Below are 23,713 nucleotides of genomic sequence, written 5' to 3' on the forward strand. Positions count from 1 at the left end.
CCTCTGAAGTATATCCATTTTGAAAATACTTGAATAGACTGGTCACTTGTGCGGAAGAAAAGATGCACTTATATAGGTTTTCCCCTCACCCCCGCCCCACGCTCAAAGAAAACACTCCATGTGTACGTTAACCTTACAAAAAGAAAAGAAAAGAACCCCCCAGGCTTTCTTGCTGACTAAGAGAGAAGGAGTAGACAGTTGTCTCACAGAGGATGCTCGGCAGGGAGCTGGGGACCTTGACATAACCTTAACACATTTAGTGAGGGGAGTCTTTCTCCATATGACATCTTCTAGGGATGGGCTTTGAGAATCTCTAAATAAACCTCGTATTGAGTAAATACCTACTATAGATAGATAGATAGATAGATAGATAGATAGATAGATAGATATAGATAGATAATATATATATATATATATATATATATATATATATAGGCCTGTTTAGCCCACATTTGTTGGGGTCTCCCTGCTTCTTGAGAACCAGACAAAATTGGCCTTACTTTTCTGTGGATCAATAAGGGGATGACAGTTTCCTGGTCATCTCTGGGTCTTCCTCAGTAGACAAACCATTTCATCGGCCTGTGTATCCATTCCTGGTGTACAGAAAGCTAAGACACAAAACCAGGCTTCTTCCTTCACTCCCTCAGAAAGACTCACTTCCCCAGAAAGACTCACATACAACAGGGTGTGTTGTATGTGCAGTCAGATCAGCTGGGGACTTTGAGGATCAGAGGAGTTATCTCCAAAGCAAATGTGAACAGACTTAAAATTGGATATTAGGTATCCTATCCCGGAAAGTCCTCTGGGAACCCCATCCTGGGGATTTTACCGGATCACTTCATATCACAGGTGCCCCAGCCTCAAATCGGATGGGTGACCCCCCCCCCCCCTCCTGGCTTCCCATATTTCTCTGTTGTTACTTCCTTCACTCATCACACACACCACCACTGCCACCACCGTGGTCATCACCACCATCATCACAGCCATTATCGTCACCACCATCCCCCCCCCACCGCCACATAACCACCATCACCACATGATCACCACTGCCACCCATCCCCATCATTACCACCACCACCACATCACATCACCGTCACCGCCATCATTGAGGGCCCTCACCAGAATCTCACCACGCTGACATCCTCATATGAGACTTCCACCCTCCAGAACAGTGAGAAAATACGTTTCTGTTGTTTAAACCACCCACTCTATGGTATTTTGCTATGGCAGCCTGAGATAACACAGGTATTTTCCCAGATAAAGTCAGTATATCCACCCCCCCAGCCACCAAAAGTAATTTTGTTATTGCTATTAGTACAATTGATCTTTTGACCCCTCTCCTTCTCAGTACACAAGTGTCAACAAAGAAAAAAATCTAATTTCTCCCTTCAGGGTCCTTTGTAGATAGGAGATGGCTCTGGACTTTGCCCCTAACTGGCTGGTTGGGCTTAGGTGTCTGATTTATCATTCTAAGTGTAAGTTCATCTGCAGATTAAGTGCAGTAGTTGGAATAGATGATTTATGGTGAAATGTATGACTTGATGATTTACAGAGACAGCAACTGTAGATAATCCCTGAACAATAGCAAAACCTTATGAATAAATGTAGTGTGAAGGCTGGGAATGCAAACTGTTGGCATCTTCTCTTGGAGATAATCTGTGAATCTGGAAGGACGATCCTGGGAAGGTGCTCCACACCTCATCTCATTGAATTTCACTTAACATTAAAATCAGGATTGATGGGGCGCCTGGGTGGCTCGGTCGGTTGAGCGTCCGACTTCGGCTCAGGTCACGATCTCGCGGTCCGTGGGTTCAAGCCTCGCGTCAGGCTCTGAGCTGATGGCTTAGAGCCTGGAGCCTGCTTCCGATTCTGTGTCTCCCTCTCTCTCTGCCCCTCCCCGTTCATGCTCTGTCTCTCTCTGTCTCAAAAATAAATAAACATTAAAAAAAAAATTAAAAAAAAAATCAGGATTGAGTATGAAAGAGGTTGATAATGTGTTTTCCTTATAATACCCCCAACTTAGGGCCTACTTCTATGAGGCCCTGGGATGAAATAGTTGAGACGTCTTTCAAGTTATTCCATTAATCTGAACTTTTTCTTTTTAGAAGAAGGAAATTTTTCTATCCTGCATCATTTAAATTCTTTGTCATTCTCTAAGTATTTATGGAACCCTTAATAATATCTCCTATTATGCTTGGTAACATGATCATTTATCTCAAAAAAAATGTGTCCTCTGAATCATCTGAGGATCTTGATAAGAAAAATTCTCTAAATCTCTTTTTAATTACAGAAGATTCAGAAGTCCTTTGTACACTGTGCTAAAGCACACTTCCTTCTCGGCATTTGCTCCTTCTCTATCAATCCAGAGGAATGCAAGAATCCAGAAAAAAAACCATTTGGTTTTATCTGGGTCAGATCTAAAAGACTCCTCACGGGAAGCATGAATTTCCTGCCTTGACAAAGATAAAATGATGACCAACTCCTCTGAATTTGTAAAACAGAAAGTTTTGAGACAGCAGCAAGTTGGGTCAAAAGCCAGCTGGACAATCCCTTTTAGGAAAAGAACGTGGGATCTTGAGTTAGGAAGTGAGAGTTCTGGTCTTGGCTCTGTCACTTGGGTGCTATTTCTTGCTGTTTACAGGGACATTCATAATATTCTCCCCCAACAGGGTTGTCCTATAGGTTGTGGTAATACAGGTGATTGATGTCTTTGAGAAAGTCCAATAAATAGCTCCATCTTCCCTGATTAAACTCTGAACTAATTGACACATAACATAAAAAGAGTCAGCCAGCTTTTACTGACAAAAGCTAGGCTGGTAAATATAGCTTAGTGTAAGAGCCAACAATAGTATGCTAACTTCTGACTCCCCAGTTTCAACCCTGCAACAATATGGAGCTGGGGAGAGACATTTCTTTCTAACCTTGGTGATTCATCCTGGGATATTTCATGTGTTAGATTCTTTGCTTCAAGATACAGACACCATTCTGTCTAACTTAAGCAAAATAAATATGTCAGAAGAATAATGAGGACTCACAGAATGGACGGGAAGAAATCCAAACCACCCTAGGGCTGTGTTGGGTTGAGGCTGGGTTAAGGAGGCCAAAACACAGTATCATGGCAGGATGTTATAGTGAAGACTCCGGCCTATTGATGACTAGAGGAACAGCCATGTGTGGTCCCTTTTTTTTTTTTTTTTTTTTCTGCTTAAGATTCAGAGTACAAGTCAGGAGTGTCTAAGTAGCTTAGCTTGGGTTGCATGGCTCTGCATGGACAAGAGTGAGTGGAGCCCTGGGTGGGTCCCATCAGTCTATAGGTATTGTCAAAGAGTTGATCCTGATAAAAGAGATCAGGCTTCTATTAGGAAGAGGAAATAAATTTTAAAAATCCAATGCAGTAACTATCATAGTATGAACTTTCCTTGCCTATGAATCTCATCCAGGGTTTGTAAACAAGGATCTTTAGAGTCTGTCCTGAGGCTACATTCTTAAGTTTCTAGGCTCATTTGTCACTTTTTTCTTCTTTCTGCTGACTGTTCCTTGCACACACTAGGTCTTTTCATGCTTCTATACCTTAGTTTTCATCTGCCTACAATACTTCTCTTACTCCTCTTCTTTCTTATACCTGGAACACTCTTACTCATCCTTCAAGGCCCAAGTGTTATGGTACTTCTTACCTTCCTTACAATGCAAGGCAGAATTAAACCACCCCCTTTCTCCATTTTTTGTGCCATCATATATATGCACATGTCTCTATTATTATACTTATCATGTTGTATCATAAGTATTTATTTATGCATTAGTCATAATGACGAGGGCAGGGAATATGTATACCTCATACTTCTGTGCCTCACACTCAGTAGTGATTCGGTATGTTTGGTTTCTGTTCCTCAAATATTCACTTTAAGACTGCTGGTATGAATACTAGACAGGATATCAGTGAACTGACTCTGTCCTGGCTGTCCATACTTGTGGTCACATATTCCCAATGTCTTAGTTTCCTTACCTGCCTAATAAGGAGGTTGTACTGAATTAGCCACTTATGAAATCAATAGTATCTTTAAAAAGATAGAAGTTAATTTTTCTCTCTTATGCAAGAAATCCTGAGATAAGCAGCCCGGGTCCACTATGGTGACACCACAAAGTTACCAGGGACATAAGTTTATTCCAGTTCATGCTCTGTCCTACTTAGAATGCTGCCTCATAGCTCAAGATGGTTGCCTGAATCCATCCAGGCTTTATCAGTGAAGGAATTAGAAGGCAGGAAGGGGCGAAGGAAGGGCCATCCATCTCCTTAGGGAAACTATCCAGAAGTTTTACAAAACACTTCCTATATCTTATTGGTCAAAACTTACTTAGTTATGTGGCCAAATCAGTGCAAAGGATGATGGGATATATAGTTTTTTTATCTGGGCAACAATAGTGTCCCCTAAACATAAGGGTTCTTTCAAAGTTGAAGGGGAGGAAGGATAATGAGAATAACCAGCAGTCTGTGCCATACTGGAGTCTTTGGTTAAAGTTGTTGGAAAAGGTTTCTCAGAAATTAAAACTAAGCTTAAACTTGTTGTTATTGTGGTTTTTAGAGTACATAACTTATTCATTTAAATGCAAGTTAGTTAACATATAGTGTAGTATCAGTTTCAGGAGTAGGAGTAGTAGTGATTTAGCACTTACATACAACACCCAGTGTTCATCCCAACAAGTAGCATTAAAATTAAGCTTAAATTTGAAAGATGAAAAGGATTCGGTTATACAAAAAGCTATATAAAGAATATCTCATGAAAAGGTAATAGCAAATGCAGTTTCGCCGAGGGGGTATGGTAGAGATCATGTTATGTGTTCATTGATTGTTCACCAACTCCTTTGTCATCTTCCTATTTCATGGCATTCTGGAAGACTACATCTCCCAGCGTTTCTTATAATTAGGCTGAGGTCTTGTGATTGAGTCCTGACCAATGACCCTTGTTTCATTTCCAGAGTTGGAAAACCCTTCCTCTACTTCCTTTTCTTTTCTTTTCTTTTCTTTTCTTTTCTTTTCTTTTCTTTTCTTTTCTTTTCTTTTCTTTTCTTTTTTCTTTTCTTTTCTTTTCTTTCTTTTCCTTTCCTTTCCTTTCCTTTTTTAAAGATATTTTTTAAAGTTTACGTTATTTATTTTTAGACAGAGAGAGAGAATGCACATGAGCAGGGGAGGGGCAGAGAGAGAGAGGGAGAGAGAGAATCCCAAGTAGGCTCTAAGCTATCAGTGCAGATCCTGACCCAGGTCTCAACCTCACAAACCATAAGATCATGCCCTGAGCCAAAATCAAGAGTCAGATGCTCAGTGGACTGAGCTACTCAGGCACCCCCTCCACTTCCTTTCTCATAGCAATGGTGAATGTCACATGTGTGGATGATGAATTTCCAATATGGAGGGAGCCCAGATCCCTGAAACACTTTCTGGAGGAGAGTATATCAGACTCTCATATGAGTGAGTAACACTAATTATATTAAACCACTGATCTTTGGGTTTGCTACCTCAACACATGCTACCCTGTTTTGGCTAATATAGGTATGCTTAGAGAGTAAATAAAAAAGCAAGTAAGACTGGAGTACAGAAAGCGAAGTGTAAAGTGGGAGTGGTGTAAGATGACATTGGAGAAGGCAAAAGTGGAAGCAAGGAAACCAGGTAATGAGGCTGTTACAATAACCAGTAGATATGGTGCTGTTTGGCCACCGCAATGGAGAGAAGTTAGCAGATACATTCTCGAGCAAGAAACATTACTTTTTTTTTTTTTTTTAAGAAAAACGAAGCTAAAAGAGGAGGTGTTTTGATTAAAGACAAGGTGGAAGATTTAGATCCATACCAATTAGTCTCCCCCTTGCTTCTACTGTAGCCCCAAGATTTCTCTACAGAACCCCAAGATTCACGGAGACACAGTTTGAACAATCTCTGGGTTATATGATGCTGAAGGTCTTTCCAGCTCTAACATTCTGTAATTTTACTGACTTCTTACTTAGAAGAGATACAGCCTGGCCTATTTTCAGTCTGAATCTTTTGTAAATTAAATGTTAATTTGAGGAGCCAGATTTAAAAAAAATAATTACTGAATTAAATCTTCAGACTATTGAGCCAAAAAATTAGATGCCTGATAAGAACACATTTTTAAAATAATATGGGATATTTTTTTTCTGATTCAATAACTAACATATGTTCCTTATGTGAACTCTAAAAAAAAGAAAATTATGGAGAGAGACAGAGAGATTATAAAAGTTACTTAGAGTCCCACAACTTGGAAGTAACCCGGATTCATTTACATGTCGGCTTATCAAGGTGAAGACTGGAGTTGCCTGGGGCACGGGGCAGGGGCCGGGGGTGGGATAGTGCAGGCTTTGCAATGAGAAAGAAAAATGTATAGTGTGTGGATGTCTACTTGTCTCTCTAGGGGCTCTGGGCTTAAAGGCATACATTTACAAGGACACAGAGGCACACGTTTATATCAGACAACTCATTTCGAAACATTTAGAAGCAGGAATTTGGAGGAACTAGAAATAACCTATTTACCTGACTTAAAGGCTCTGAAATACAAGCCTATAGTGTGGAAAGCCAATAAAAGGCCAATGGATTCATCCTACAGAACTTGAGGGGTGTGTGGATAGGGAAATGCAGGGGTTTGGGAAAGTAGGAGGTACAGGGTGGGGCTAAAACACAGGTGGATTGTTGAAAATCCTCATTTATATTAGCAGTTAGGCTCCCATACCTTCTCCCTCAGGGCAACTGCCCCTCCCAACTCTGGCGGGGGGGGGGGGGGTTGGGGGGGTGGGAGGTTTCCTTCTAGAAAGGGCGAATCACACAGGTTCTCAAATTGGAGAGGCTCTACACAACTGAGGGTGTGACAGGGGCACTTAACTGAAAACAGAGGATGTCAGCTGGAGATCTGCACACCGGAAGTGACAGCTCCCACATCCGGCCTCCCTAGGCCCCCTGAGTACCAGCAATGAGGCTTGTAACCACGTCCCTAAGCCTAGGCTAGGAGACTGGAACACTTCTGTGTGCGAAACATCACGCGCCCAAGAGTGAAGTGTTAGGAGACTACTTTTTGTGACTCTTTAAAAACACAGTTGTGTCCCTAGACCTTCTTGCAGTCAAACCAACAGCCAACAAGTCCCACAGTGAGAAATTTAATTTCTTTTTTTTTTAATTTTTTAAAAGCTTACTTATTTATTTTTGAGAGAGAGACGGGCGGAGGGGCAGACTGAGGGAGAGAGAGAATGTCAAGCAGGTTCTGTGCGGTCAGCACAGAGCCCTGTGTGGGGCTCGAACTCATAAACTGCGAGACCGATTGAGCCACCCAGGCGCCCCAGAAATTTAATTTCTAACAAAATTCCCGCAAAGTCTTCCCACAAACAAGGACTTCTAACAAAGTCTCCACAAATCACCAGATATATGAAGAAAAACTTAACAATGAGCTGAACAGGGAAAGAAAAGTGATGGACCTTTCAGTATTCTCAGAGAAATGAGAGTAGAAAATGTGCCCATGAAAAATAGGTTTCTTTAAAAAGGAAAGATCTTGGATATTAAAATGGGATAGCAGAAATTAAAAATTCAGTGGAAGGCTTGGAAAACAAAGTTGAGAAAATATTTCAAAATATATCTCCCTGGATGCCTCGTGGTGCAGTCATCAAGCATCTGACTTTGGCTCAGGTCATGATCTCACGGTTTGTGAGTTCGAGTCCCGCACTGGATGAGCATGAGCCCCACTTTAGGTGAGCCCCGCTTCTCTCTCTCCCCCCTCCCCACCCCTTCTGGGATTCTCTCTCTCTCTACCCTTTGCTCATTTGTGCACTCTTCCTTCCGCTCCTGCCCCCCCACCCCAAAAATCTCCCAAATGTAGTGAGAAAAGGCAAGAAAATTAAAGAATTAGTTGAGGAGTTCCACAAGATATAAACGATACAGGGTCCACACACAGACACCAGAGGAAATAAGGAATTATTAAAGGCCTATGCTAAAAAAAATTTATGTTTTATTTATTTTTGAGAGCAAGAGAGACAGAGCACGAGTGGGGGAGGGGCAGAGAGGGAGGGAGACACAGAATCTGAAGCAGGCTCCAGGCTCTGAGCTGTCAGCACAGAGCCCCATGCGGGGCTCGAACTCACAGACTGTGAGGTTATGACCTGAGCTGAAGTCGGACGCTTAACCGACTGAGCCACCCAGGTGCCCCTTAAAGGCCTATTCCAAAAATATTGTCCAGACTATAGGAATTAAGTTTTGAAGAAAAGGCAGCATGTTTGGTCAATAAAACGAATGATGAGAAACAGAAACTAGAAGCAAAACAAGACATATTATCATAGAAACGTTAGGACACATTTCTCTATAGAAATTTCTCTATAGAAATTTGGACTCACATCTCATTGTATAATTGGAAAACCTTCCAGAGATTGAGGAGGCAGATAGGTTACACACAAATGGCTGGGAATCAGAATAGGACCAGACTCCTGAAAACAGTATGGGAAGCTAGAGACAACGGAGTTACAAAACAGAGTTCTATATACAGTCTAACCGACAACCAAGCATAAAAGTGGAAGAAAGATATTTTGGGACCTGAAGGTTCTTAATATTTTTAGGTCCCAGGCATCCTTTTTTTGGAAGCTCCTAAAGGATGTGCTTCCTTAACGACTGGACATCATCCAAGAAAGAAGGCCAGGTGTCCTGGAAACAGGGTTTAGAATGAGTGGAAGGCAATTCCCAGGGGGACCCAGAAGAAAGGTCTCAGGACAACTGATGAGTGGCATCCGTCTGGTCCAGTTCAGAGCCGCAGGAGAGAGCGCTCCATCCAGCAGGGAAGTCTGCAAAGGAAAGACTCCACAGTCTTTTGGCGTGCTGGAATTCTGCTCTGGTAGAGAGTGGGCCTTGAACTTGTGACAGTCACACACTGAACCGACCAACAGGACTCGGGGAGGAAATTGTTGATTCCAGGGAACAAGATACAACGGAGGAAAGGAAATGAAACGAGAATACACTGCCTGGATCTACTTTGCATTGCCTTTACAGAGTCATACAGTGTAAACAATAAACATTGATTAAATTGAAAAGGGTGCAAGACCTATTTCAGAAGAATAGGAGATGACTTACACTTTGGTGCGTGTGGGGATGACAGGTGGGGCTGACAGGGGAAATCTCCTCACCCGCAGCAGGAATCAGGAGAGGTGGTGCACGTGTAAACATTCGTAAAGGAGCAATATGAACAAGCTGTTTAGAAATGTGGAGGTAAACACCAGGACAGACAGACAGAGACATCCAAAAGTGTTTTGTTCCTGGGGAATTGGAATTAGGAAAGAAGACGGATGGGCAGGTGTCTGATTTTTTGTACATTATCTTAATTAATAAGAATGAAATGAAATTTTAAAAAGACATTATTTTGGGGCTCCTGGGTGGCTCAGTTGGTTAAGTGTCCAACTTCGGCTCAAGTCGTGATCTCACAGGCTGTGAGTTCAAGCCCCGCGTCGGGCTCTGTGCTGACGGCCCAGAGCCTGGAGCCTGCTTCAGATTCTGTGTTGCCCTCTCTCTCTGCCCCTTCCCCACCTCACGCCCTGTCTCTCTCTGTCTCTCTCTGTCTCTCTCTCTCTCTCTCTCTCTCTCTCTCAAAAATAATAAACTTAAAGGACATTTTTTTGCACATTATTTTAATTAATAAGAATGAAATGAAATTTAAAAGGAAAAAGCACTATCTTAAAATCTAACATTTGGACTCACATCTCATTGTATAATTCTTACGGAATTATAAATATTCTGATTTGTTAGCCAAACATCTAATGATCTGAAAAAAATTCCAAAGCAGGAAAGTAGAAAAGCTACAAAGTTTCCTGTTCCTTTCTCACAAATTATTTGAAAAAACCATGCAGTCTATTTGAAAGTATTTCATGATATCTAAATATATTCAGAAGGACATTCAAGAAATATTTTTGAATAAAAAACTGAGCATGAGTAGTAGTAAATGTTCCAAGTTTTTAAAATAATGAGGCTGTACTTTTTTCAACCATAAAAGTTATAGATTATGTGCCGTCTGTATTTAAATTCAATGCTACTTAACACAGGGTCTGGCCATACATATGGGAGATGCTCGCTAAGTATTTGGAAGGAATTGACATTTCTGAGTGCCCTGGAGACCTGACTGTGCCAAGAATTAAGGGTGGGGGTGCTCTCTGTTGACTTGCTACAATTTGATTTCTCACTTTTCTGTTGGAATGAAAACGGAATTCACAAATTCCTAGAGGCTTTTACTAGGAGTGAAATTCCAAGCTTTTATGATCTTTGTCCGTAAAGGAACTTACTGGACTCCATGCCTTAGATTACTGACCCGCATCTGGATTCTAGATGGATTCATGGTTTTCCTCATAGTCTATAAATCACACATCCAAAATGAAACCTCTTTAATCCTCTCCAGCCCCAGCTGCTTGTCAGTATCTTGTTAGTAAGTGAAGAACATTATCATATAAAAAGCCTTTTTGAGTTAGGAAATATTTTTTGTTTCCCCCCATTCCTATTTATATGAATCTTATATGAATTAATTGTGTTCTTCTACAATTAAAAACTTCCTTTCCTACTAGACCTAAGATACATACATCTTTCTACATGTTATTGATGTTCCTGAATATTCTGTTTCAAGTATGTGATAGACAATAATTCTTATATTGAAAAAATCTTCCTTTCCATGTATTGTTAGTGCTGCTGATATTGTCTTTTTAAGTAGTGTTTTCCCACTTTTTAAAATTTACTTTTACTATTACTTTTTAAATGTTTATTTATTTTTGAGAGAGAGAGTGAGCATGGGAGAGGAGCAGAGAGAGAGAAAGAAACACAGAATCTGAAGCAGGTTCCAGGCTCTGAGCTGTCAGCAGAGTCTGATGAAGGGCTCGATCCCACGAACTGGGAGATCATGAGCAGAGCCGAAATCAAGAGTCAGACACTTAACTGACTGAGCTATCCAGGTGCCCCTCCCACTTATTTTTAAGGTAATATTCAATCAATACATACTTATTGTTTATTGGAAGTGTAGGACAAAACACCACCCAAAACATAACACCTTCTAGAATGCTCACCATGAGATACTGTTCTAAATATTTTACTTATGGGGCACCGGGGTGGCTTAGTCGGTTAAGTGTCTGCCTTTGGCTCAGGTCAATGATCTCATGGTTTGTGAGTCTGAGCCCTGATCAGGCTGTCTGCCCTGGGCACAGAGCCTGCTTTGGATCCTCTGTACCCACCCGCCCCCTCTCTCCTCTTCTCTGACTTGCACTCTCTCTCAGTGTCTCTCTCAAGTAAATAAACTTTAAAATAACTAAATATTTTACGTATAGAAACTCACACAATCCTCTTGTATTAGTTTTCACTGCTGCTATAACAAATTATCACAAGGTTAGTGAAATAAAACAATATACATCTCTTATCTTACAGTTTGGTAGTTTAGGAGTTCCACGGCGTCTCACTGGGCTCAAGTCAAGGTGGCAGGAAGACTGAGTTTTGTTTCTAGAAGCTCTAGGAAGGAACACTTCCTTTCCTTTTGCAGCTTCCAGACTGTGCACGTTCCTAGGCTCACGGCCTCTTCCTCCTTCTTGAAAGCCAGCCACACAGCACGCCTCAAACACAGCTTCCACTGACACATCTCTGTCTCAGACTCCCTTCTTCTACCTCTCTCTTCCACTTTGAAGGATGCTTGGGCCCAGCTCAGTAACCCCACATAACCTCCCTATTTGAAGGTCAGCTGATGAGCAACCTTAATTCCCTCTGCAACTTAACCTCCCTCTGCTATAGAAAGCAACGCACTCAGTTTCTGGGCATCGGGATTTTAGGCATATTATTCTACCAGACCTCTTAACGACACTGAAGTACCCATGAGGGCTACTGTTGTTTTTGCCCCCACTTTGTATACAAGGCATAGAGAAGCTATGCAAATTTCCTGCGATCACAAAGCTACGCTTTGAGGGGCGCCTGGGTGGCTGAGTCAGTTAAGCGTCTGACTCTTGATTTCGGCTCAGGTCATGATCTCACGGTTCGTGGGATTGAACCCCTCATCAAGCTCTGTGCTGACAGCTCAGATTCTCTATCTCCCTGGGATTCTCTCTCTCCACCGCTCCCTCACTTGTGCAAATGTGCTCTCAACCTAAACAATAAATAAATAAAACTTAAATAGAATAAACAAACAAACAAACATAAAAAAAAAGCAAAAACAAAAACACAAAGCTAAGATTTGAACCCAGGCAGTCCGGTTCTGGAGCTGTTGCTCTTAACAGCTACCTTGACGTCAAGATAACTCAACATCAGCGTACTGTTGTACTTTTTACTTTAATGTCTTTATTTTTGGGTACTTTTTTTTTTTGTACATAATTGTTAGATAATGATTATAATTTTGTAGCCTTTTTCCTTATTCTATTTGTAATTAACATTACTACATGAACTTGGCCCTGTATCTTTAAAATGTCTGTATGGCCTTCTAGTTCAGCATCAGGGCCTTTGCACGTACTATTTCCCCTGCCTTCAGCCCTCCTCTGTATATCCACATGTCTTACTCCCTTTCACTTCACTGTGAAAACGTCGTCTCATCATGCAAGCCTCCCTGACCACTGTTGCTAAAAAGAGTAAACTACCACTATCGGTGCTCAAACCCTGCTTTATTTTCTTCATAGTACTTATCACTAACTGATTTCATGGAATGTACGTAAGTATGTACTCATTATTTGTCTCCCCTACTAGAATGTAATCTCTACACGGACAGGGATTTTATTTTGCTCATTGATGTAGGCATTATGTAAGTATTCTTGAATAAACGAATGAAGAGTGAAAATTTTTAATCACAGAAAGCATTTACGAAGCTACTACCCTAGCACATCTCAGCTGTCCTCGTGTTCTCTTCAATACCCATTTGTAAATATAATTTTACGTATTTAATTATACCATAGTGGCAATTACATGTGCATATGTTTTAACGAAATATTAAATCTTAGGTGTGTATCTAACCTTTCACAGATAATTTAACCTCTTTGAGCTCATTTCCTAGTTAGGAAAAGAATATTTAGATTATTATGTTAAATATAATAACATAAGTAAAGTACCCAGATAATCCGTGACAAATAGTTGTTACTAAGCAAATTATTAGTTTCCTTTGCTTTGATTCCATTTCCAATATATTGCTCTTACAAAATAATGCTTCACTGAACATTTGTTAGATATTTTTGTATTTATTTGCTTTTGGATAAATAACCAGGAGTGGTATTCCTGTGTTGGAGTGGCTCAAAATCTTAACTAAATTAATAAAATTCAATCCACTTAGGATAAATATTCATCTCGGTTTTAAGTGTGAATTTCCCTAAGGACAGATAACTGGTATTTTTCTTTATATTGTATTTTATTTAAAGTATAAGTGTTTTATTATTTCAGAAATATTTTCTTCTATTCCTAATAATATTTTAAGTCTTCTGAGGTATAAACTCTATTTTATGCCTTAAAACTATTCAGTGTTTTGCTTAAAATTGGGAAATGATTTCAACCCTTTCTGGGACAAGTGGATTGCTCACTTACTCTAGCTCTGGATCTCCTTTGAATTTCTTAGAATTGATGCCCAAATTATTTCCTTCTAAGTTTTTTTTTTTTAAATTTGACAAATCTTTCTAATTTAATAGTTGCTCTTAAAAATAGATTCATCATCAGTTTGTTGCTATAGTTGTTAATATCTTTTCTGGTCTTAATTTGGTCACAGCATCTGTGCAAATGGTATGAAAGTTATTTATTACTCTATCATCTAGAGGGGACGCTTGATTCCTGACATTTATATTCCCTCGAATATAAAAACCAGATAAAAAGAAAATCAAACTTCATGCTCTGGGAACTGAACAGATTGCTTACCATGGTTAGTAAGAGAATGCCCTCCCCCGCCTCCTCTCCCTGAATTATAAATACTTTTTCATGGATTGTGTCCCTGAGTAACCAGATAGTTTTCTTTTACATCGCATTTGTTAGAATAATTTGAACTGGGGAGAAAAAAAAAAAAAACCTGTTGGGCTGGCAAAATAGCTGAATGGTTGAGAGAAGAGTCTTTGAAGCCCTCAGCTCTGGGCGGGTCATCGACATCTCTGGACCCGTGTCAGTCACTTTGCCTCTACCCGGCAGACTCCTGAGCTGTCCATGAGGAATAGCGGTCACTAACTAGCTCACAGCTTGCGCAAGGAGTAGATGAGTAATTGTATGCAAAGTGTATGCAAAATATCACACATTTCCTAAGTGCCCCCAATGTTACCTATTATAATCCTAAGGTAGAAATAAAATGAACTGTGCATGCAACACTGTGTCCATCCGAGTCATCGCTGCAAGCTTTCACAGGGTCCCCTGCCTTCTCATTGCACCTCTCCCTATTCCCCTGAGGATTTGGATGCTTTACTGAACGGGCAGGCATCAGTGGTTGTTTTAACTTCTGCACTTAATTATACTTTTGAAAAAGGCTTGTTCTTCCTGTTCTAGCATAATAGAGAGAACTCTGGTTTAGTTACACTGATAGTTACATAGAAACGCAGACTCTACATGACCAATAGGATTAATCAGACAGGATTAGAACTCAAGCTGAAGAGATTGTTAGCTTCTCCTTAGAGGGAGCTAGTTGAGGCATAAGGAAGGGCTTCCCATATTTGGCAGACCCCATACCCAGGCCATATATGATCATGTCAGACCACCAGTCAAGGGGCAGAAAAAAACCCTGAGATTGTAGAACAGAAAGAAATCTCTATTATGAGCCTCCATGCCACCGAGACTACAGTACTTAGTTTCATTTGATTTGAGGAGCCTCTGTCTTTCCCCCAAGATTTGTCCCTGAGTTCTGGGCTGGGGGTAGGTGATGCTGTGCTAAGGCCTGTCACCTGTCACCTACAGATGCTGACATTTGTGGGATGCCCTTCTTCATACCACGTTTATCTCCGATTGGTCTCTGCAGGTTGCTGACTGCCTGGTGCATACCTGAAAGACTTTTTAGGTGCCTCAAATCTCTTTGCTCCCCCTCAAGTGCCGGGGATTTAATCTGAAGCTCTATTTTCATGCCAGGCCGCCAGACGCTCTGAGGGACTGCCTGGGACCCTGGACGACCCTCTGCCACTCTGGGCTGTCCCAGGGTTTCTCAGCTGCGTTCAGGCCCTGCAAGGACAAGGACATTCTGCAAGGCAGCTCTGGCCAGGCTTTGCTGACACAAGGGCACCCAGACTTTCTCCTCTGGATCTGTGTCTCTTGGAGTTCCGGGTTCCCCTCTTGATTCCTCACTCCTTTTTGGAGGTGGTATCATTTGTCAAGCTTCTTTTTTTTCTTTTTTGAGACACCCACAAGTTCTACACAAACCTTGCTTCCTCTCAGACTCTCTCTTTCTAGCCTGACCCAGGGAACCTTCACGAGACCTCAGGATGGGAATGCTTTACCTGACGCAGCACACATTCTTCCAAATCCACAATTTATGCTTTCTATTTCTCCTAAAGTCTTTTGAGTCACAGGAAGTTGTGAGATGGAGGAAAATGTAAAATAATAAGCTGTCAAAGATCAGGAAGGGAGTGGAAATTTAAAAGGGAAAGCTTTTAAAGACAAAAGTCACATCAGATGCAATAAAAATTACCAGAAAAATCGAGTTCAATATTAAGGAACATGTCATACATTTTAGAGAAGCTCACCCCAAATGAAAAAGGTAGAAAAAAGGTTCCTTCTCTCAAACTCAATATTGGAGACACCATGGAAGCAGCAAGGAAGGGTATGATTCTAACATTTCACATTAAACTCTGGGATATCCCTGTGGAGACAGAGAGGGACTGTTTCCCCAGGAGGGAGAGAGGAGCAAGTATGTTGGAGGAGGAACCAGCATCTGGGGGTGAAGCTGGGGAGCTTCCCAGTGGTGTTCTCTTTCTCCTCCCACCTTACATTTGAGGACCTCTGCCTGTCTCTTCAACAGTGGATTAAAAAAACAAAGGCAAAAACAAAAACAAACATAAAACCAAAAATTCCCCTCAGTGCCAGCCCAGTGCTGCCAGGGTCAAGGCCATGTTGGTGCTCACTCTAGTGAGGGGGAAATGACAGCCAGATGGCAGAGTGGTGGGTGGTGCTGGGCATTTTATCACTTTTCCCCCCTTCACATTTAGGGCCAGGGAATGAAAGTCAAGGCAGAAAACTTCTCATGGGGTCAGGGGATAGGAGCGATACAGAAAAGGATGGGCAGAGGCAAGTTGTGGAACCACGGTCTTCCACTTTGGTGTATGTCTTTTTCTTCTCCAGGCACATAAGGAGAGGCACACCAACTAGGAATGAGCATTTGGCTCCTTCTCCCATATCATATTACTAACCAGGGAAATATAGCTCATAGCAGACACTAGAAAAAAAAAGACTATACAAAGAATAATCTATACCATGTACAACAGGATTCATGGCCCTAACAAGACAAACACTTAAAAAAATGTTTTTTAATGTTTATTCATTTTTTGAGAGAGATGAAGACAGAGTGTGAGTGAGTGAGGGGCAGAGAGAGACAGACACAGAATCCGAAGCAGGCTCCAGACTCTGAGCTGTCAGCACAGAGCCCGACGTGTGGCTTGAACCCATGAACTATGAGATCATGACCTGAGCTGAAGTTGGATGCTTAACTGACTGAGCCACCCAGGCACCCCACAAGTCAAACATTTAATAATTATTTATATCTTCAAAGAGATTTGGAAGAATATTGTTGAATAAATAACAAAAGAAGCTGTTATGAAGCAGAATCAAGTGGAAAAAATTGGGTAAGAAAAATATAATTACTGAAATAAGGAACTAATAAATGAGTGTATGACTTATGGATACAGCTGAAAAATTAGTGGGTCACAGGATTAAGCTAAGGAACTCCCACAAAAGGCACCAAGATGGCATAAAGAGATTCAAAATCCAAAACAAAAAATAAGAGATATGGAGGATAGAATGGAAGTGATACCATCCAAATGACAGGAGCTTCCAGAAAGGAAAAAAATATATGTAACAGGGAAAAAAGTATTTGGAAAAAAATTCCAAGAATCTCCTTGAACTTCAGATTGAGAGAACCCATAGCCAAACAGGTTAGATAAGAAAAAAAATCACACCTGACGCATTAGAGACACTAAGTACAAACAGAAAAGTCTAAACGTTTCCATTGGGAAGGAGCGTATCACTTACAAAGGAGTAAGACTCATAATTGGCACCTGACTTCCCAGAGAAATACTAGATGCAAGACAATGCAGCAGTGTTGAATTTTTATGTAGTGAATGTGCCATCCAGGTAACTTATTATTTAAATATTAGGAGGCAATAAAGATGTAGGATGTAATAAAGAGATCCTCAGGCATATGCAACCATAGAAGTTTTACTACACGGAGATCCTCTTTGAAAATACTCTTGGAGGAAGTTCTCTGAGGAAAAGAGAAATCCAGAAGAACGTGATAAAATATGTGGAATAAAAGGGTAGGTGTTTGTGTCCCCTCAAAGTTCCTATGTGGAAATCCTGTCCCTCATGTCATGGTTTTAGGAGGTGGTACCTTTGGGAGGTGATTAAGATTAGATAAGTTCAGGTGGGTAGAGCCCTCAGGAATGCGGGATCCTAACAGTCCCTCGGGAGGGATCTTGCTTCCTCTCCCTATCCTCTGTTCGAGGCTACAAGGAACAGGTGGATATCTGCATCCCAGAAGAGGGCTCTCAGCAGAACCTGACCGTGCTGGCATTCTGATCTTCAACTTCCAGTCCCCAGGACTGTGAGATATAAATATCTGTCACTTAAGTCACCCAGTCTACAGTAAGTTGCTATGGCAGCCCGAACTAAAATAATAAATAAATAACTCATTGACGCTCATTATTATTTCCAGAGAAAGGACTAAAAACATATGCTCAGAATGATCTAGAACTAAATTACAACTGATTAAAAACATAGTTGGGGAAAAGGCTTGTGACCAGAGGAATGTGAAGGGCTTGTTTTAGTGATTCCATTTTGCTATATACACATGGGTTTACATAGGATACTCTGTGTGTGTGTGTGTGTGTGTGTGTGTGTGTGTGTGTTTACTGTGCTGCGTGTTTCTCTCTCCTTATTTTTTCCTAAAGTTTACTTATTTATTTTGAGAGAGAGAGAGAGAGAGAGAGAGAGAGAGAGCGCGCACACATATGAGTGGGGGAGAGTACTTGTTATGTAGGGGATGTTGACATTAACAATTTAAGAAATTGAAAGATAAATATAAATTCAACTTTTGATCTTAAATCAGGTATAACCATTAAATGATACAAATAGAATGTGCAACTTTCAAATCAGAAGAGGAGAACCCGATCTATTTTTTCAAGGGCAGGAAAACAGGAAAAGGAAGTAGAAAGAAAGTACAGTAAATAGAAAATATGAAAATTGTGGCGAAAATATATTCCAATATACAAATGGGTTAGCCTACTGAACAAAAGACAGCATGTTCTAGGGGCACCTCAAGTCAGTCGGTTGAGTGGTCTACTCTTAATTTCAGCTCAGGTCATGATCCCAGGGTCGTGGGATCAAGTCCCACGTTGGGCTCTGTGCTGACAGTGCAGAGCCTGCTTGAGATTCCGCACCGCCCCCCCCCATTCCTTGCCCCTCCCCAACTTGTGCTCTCTCTCTCTCTCTCAAATAAAATAAAGTAAAAAATATAAAAAGCATGTTCTATGAATATACTTTTTAAAAGAAACACATTTAAAACTAAAGGATACAGACAATTTGCAAATAAATATATGGAGAAATACAAACTAGACAAAGGTCTGACAGCAATTTTGATATGAAAGGTAGAATTCAAGGGGAAAAATATCGTTAGGGTAACGTGGAACATAAAAGAACAATAAATCCAGAAACTACTTAGAAACGTATATGTACCTTACAAAAGAGGCTAAAATAAAAGCCACCAAGAGAACTATGGGGGAAAATAAATAAAACCATACTTAACAGCCACACATTTAAACATATACCTTTCAGAAACTGTTAAATTAAGCAAAATGTAAATGCCTTACACAATAACTTTGGTGAAAGAGAAAAATCACTAGAAAAATTGCAAGACAAATGAAGACACATGTTAAATTTGTGGGCCCAGCTAATGTGGTACTGAGTGAAATGTAGAGCTCTAAGAATTATTTATGAGAAAACAACACAGACAAAGGCAAGATTGGCCATTTCATAAACTGGACAAAAGATTAACAGAGCAAACTGAAACAATGAACGAGGAAAGACGGGATGAATACAAGGGCAGAAATAGATGAAGGACAGGATCGCAGTAGCTAGTGACTGCCAGCTAAGAGATGAAAAAAAAAAAAAGAATTCAGAGACGGAGAAACAAAGATAAAAAGTCTGGGAGTGGACATCCCATCTCCTTAAATGTGGAACTGAGACTAAATGTGAGGATCCCAAAGACAGAAGAGAATGCGACTGTTGTAAACCATCCTTTGTTGGAACAGTAAGGACTTTCACTGTGTTAGGCTGAATGATGCCCCCTAAAGGTTAACCACGTCCTCACTGCTGGAACCCGAGACTGTTACCTTTAATGGCAAATGGGACTTGGTCGATGTGATTACATTCGGGATGTTTCGGTGGAGAGATCATCGTCCATTATTGGATGACGCATGCAATCACATATATTCTTATTTTTTTTAGGTTTGTTTATTTATTTACTTATTTAGAGCACAAGCGGGGGGAAGGGCAGAGAGAGAAGGCTCCAGAGGATCTGAAGCAGGCTCTGTGCTGACAGTAGAGAGCCTGACGTGGGGCTCAAACCCACAAACTGTGAGATCGTGACCTGATCTGAAGTCGGATGCTTAACTGACTGAGCCACCCAGGAGCCCCTCACATCTGTTCTTACAAGCCAGAGTTAGAGGGAGACTTGACACAGAGGACAGATGAAGAGAAGCCATGTGACCACAGAGGCAGAGACTGCAATGGTACAGCTGTGTCCCGAGGAAGGCTGGCCGTCTCCAGAAGGTGGAAGAGGCAAGGCAAGGACCCCCTCCCAGAGCCTCCGGAGAGTGTGGCACTGCCAACACCTTGATGTTGGACTTGATTCTGACACTGATTTGGGGCTTCTGGCTTCTAGAACAGGAAGTGAATAGATTTCTGTCGTTTAAGCCACCAAACATCTGGTAATTTGTTACAGCACCCATGGGAAAATAATATGATAACCAATGGAAATTTGAAGCGGGAAGAGGGGGAGGGAGAGGGAAGAAGTACAATGCAGTAATTCCCTCCTCCTCTCCATCAGAGTCAGTAAGTATTGTTTAAAGTTAAATAAAAAGACCTCTAACGACCCCACCCCTTAACATTTCCATATTTTTTGTACAAATAGTTATCTTTTGTAGAATATCTCCGATGTTTAGAAATTCATCTGTTGAAATCCTAAAGCCCAATGCGATGGCGTTAGGAGGCAGGGCCTTGGGAAGGTGATTGGTCGTGAGGGTGCATGAAGGGAACTGGTGCCTCAGCAAGGCAGAGGCTTGCTCCCCTCCCACCTGTGAGGACACAGCAAGAAGGTGCTGTCTACGAACCAGAAAGCGGGCCCCTTCCCAAACGACAACTCTGCTGGTGCCATGCTCCTGGCCTTCCTGGCCTCCAGCACTGTGAGGAATAGATTTCTGTCATTTGCAAGCTACTCCATCTGTAAGTATTTCACTGCAGCAGCAGAAATGGACTAAGGCAGGAGGTTTGTAGAGGATGGAAATCAGGCTGTTCAAGAGCCCATCACCAGTTTGTGTCGCTGTCGGGGAAGAGGAGGGTGAAGGGTAATACTCCCTTTGGGGTGCTGGCGGCCCCGTGGCTAAGTGCAGACTGACTTCATGAAGTTTCCAAAATAAAGCAAGTGACACTCTGTGCTCCCTCAGACTGCCCACATTCCCTCAGGTTGTTAGCTGCTTGCCAGAAAGCATCTTTGAGTGGCAGAGACACCGTGCTTCTGTCGGTCCCCAAGGGGGTCTGGCGCTGACTGTGCACTTACCGTAGCAGATTTGTGCCTGGCGGTCTCTAGGTGATGGTGGAGAGTGACACTGTTCACAACTAGCCCTCTTTTCTTCCTCTGTTGTGACACCCTGGGCCACTTGCATGGTTAACTGCCCAGCACAGGTAAGGAACCAGCTGGTGCTGCGGAATGACCCTGGAGTGGGGGGAGGGGGGAAGGGAAATTTGAGGTTTATTTCTGTTGGGCCTCTAATTTGTTGTGTGCCCCCTGAAAAAGAATTAATCTCATTTCCTTGTGTCTTTCGTCTCATCTATAAATGCGATGGTTGGACCGGAGCAAAATTGTTTACGGTTTTATCATTCTGTGACACTGACACGTAACATTTAAGCAGTGGCAATGTTCTGGATGCTTCCACCTATATATGTGCAATTATCATAAATAAGAGTAGTCAGCAGTGATCCTTTTGGAAGGTTGGAGCTGAAACTCTTCAAAGTGCTTTTGCAAAAATATTATCTCAAGGTAAATGACATGTATCTCTCTATTAGGTGGTAAAGGACAGGAATGGAATTTATATGCTGCTTCTGCTTTATGCCCATATTTTATTGACTTCGTTAAACTTTGCATTTAAACACGGTATAGATCTGTAATTTATCGGAAGATTAAATGGCAGTGCCATGTGATGCAGGCAGATGAGACGGAAAGGTTACATTTGCATGAATCCATGCTTTTGTTTTCAGTTTTAGGTTCTGAATTATAACGGAACCCTTTCCCCAGCCATTAACTCATTATACATATGTCTTGATTAGATGATAATCTGTTTGGAACTAGGAACTGTTTTTCCTGCCCTTCGAGAAGCACTCCATCAATGGTTGAAGGGAGGAGGGCTGGAGGACATCATCGTACCATGTGAGTGGACACTGCTTGGATTCACGGTCTAGTCTCAGTGCAGCCAGCCCTCTGTTGGTGGTCCATTCTTCAGGTGATTTTGCTCACCTTCCTCCCATTCCCCTTAGATATGGTTCCAAACCTTCATCATTTCCCAGAAGCCACCTTTACAACCCTTGCTGCCTTCGATCTCAGCAAAGGACTCCAACACCTATGTGAGTGAGGAAAACGAGGTCACACCAGGGGAAGGGTGCTTACCCTCACTGACACTGTGCTGAGTACAAGTTGGTGCCCACAGACTGTAACACCCTCCCACAGTGCTATTTAGTGGAGCAGCTGGCTGGCTGGGAGTTCTGGGATCTGGGAGCCCATCACCAATCACATTACACCTGGCGGTGTTATTGTTGGCATGTTACGGCAAAGTACGCGATCTAGTGTCGTGCTCTGTGTCACAGACCCGAACTCCTCCAACTCTTATTCCTCCTTCCTTAAAACCTAGGAAAATGTCTGTAGACCTATCCCTTCTCTCCTCCCTCTGGCAGGATCCTTCTTTTCCAAGGCCCCCTTGCAACAACGCATTTGATCATATCATCCCCTGCCTTCTGTCTCCAAGAGCTTGCTTTTTCTCTTGCATCTTTAGGTTCTCTCTCTACTTGGTTCCTTTCTGTCAGTCCAATTCATTCTGGTGTTCATTTATTCAGATCAGATTGAATTACTGATCCTAATTCTTCCCTCCTCTTTCCTAGGATTCGAAGTCCACCCCTCTGCCACACTAATTGTGGTATCCCCTTGCTTTCCTTTCTCTGGGTCTGTTTTCTCATCTGCTGAATGCAGCAGTGGGACAAGATCAAATTCTTTATAGCTTCAATATTCTGCAACACACTGAATATTTAATCCGCAGCAATAATACAGACATTCCTATCTGTATATTTGTTTCTTGTTTAGTGTCATAATCCCAAATAATAGTGGGCAGAGGATACTTTCTTACCTCACTGATGTTGGGCTTGCTCACGGGACTTGCTGTGACCAGTGCAATGCGCATAGAGAGATAGCGTGCCAATCATGGCCAAAGCTTCAAGAAGCATGGCGTGATTCTGCTTGCCTCTTTGTTTTCCAGTGGTCTGCTAAGAGGAGAATATGACCTAGGCAGCTTCTAGCCCAAGAAGAATGAGGAAACACCTGGTGCAGAACTGAATGCAACCCACTGCTTGGAGCCAAGCCCAGCCAAGCTCATCCAAGATCAGCTGAACTCAAGCTGACCCACAGATCCAGGGGCAGGAAAGAAATGCTTGTTGTTTTAAGATATTGAGTTTTAGGATGATTTGTTATGCAGCATTATTGCAATAAGAACTAATGAATACACTACCCAATCCATTTTTTTCCATCCAACAATTGTTTATTGGGTAACTAACGGGTGCCAGACACGTGTAGGCTTCAGGGTGGTTGCAAACAGAGGCAGGTTCTGGGCTGGCCTTTTTGGCCGCTTGTCACAGGCCTCAAGGGTGGGTGGGGCAGGCTGGCTTTCACCTGCAGCCGGACGGACATCGGGTGTTCACTGAACTGCATATCCTGCCTTTTCATTCTCTGCATCCTGTTTGGTATTGCTTGGGCCAAAGCTTTTCCATCTTAGCTACAGATGCATTACATTGTTTTCACTGGAGGCCAATAATTTCGTAATTTTCTCCGAGAAAACTCTGTGTCCTCATTTTTGTTGTTCTTCCCCTGTTTTCTTTTCTTTCTTCCTTCTTTCCTTCCTTCTTTTCTTTTTTCTTTTCTTTTTTCTCTCCCTCTCTCCCTCCCTCCCCCTTCCTTCCGCCCTCCCTTCCTGCCTTCCTTCCTTCCTTCCCTCCGTTTCTTCCTTCCTTCCTTCCCTCCTTTTCTTCCTTCCTTCCCTC

The 23,713-nt window shown here is 41.8% G+C and overlaps 1 protein-coding gene across 5 annotated transcripts in view; it reads right to left on the reverse strand.

Moving 5' to 3' along the window:
- POU2AF2 (POU class 2 homeobox associating factor 2) overlaps positions 1 to 23,713 on the reverse strand; it is a 483,397-nt gene that overhangs the window by 120,596 nt on the left and 339,088 nt on the right. Inside the window, exon 1 of one of the 5 annotated variants that reach the window (XM_053204131.1) lies at positions 22,807 to 23,581. The exons of the other annotated variants lie outside the window; for them this stretch is intronic. The gene's annotated coding sequence lies outside the window, so the exon portion shown is untranslated. Of the gene's footprint in view, positions 1 to 22,806; positions 23,582 to 23,713 lie in introns of those variants that run through there. 5 annotated transcript variants of the gene reach the window in all.

The sequence above is a fragment of the Acinonyx jubatus genome, chromosome D1, assembly GCF_027475565.1.
Source record: "Acinonyx jubatus isolate Ajub_Pintada_27869175 chromosome D1, VMU_Ajub_asm_v1.0, whole genome shotgun sequence".
Lineage (NCBI taxonomy): Eukaryota > Metazoa > Chordata > Mammalia > Carnivora > Felidae > Acinonyx > Acinonyx jubatus.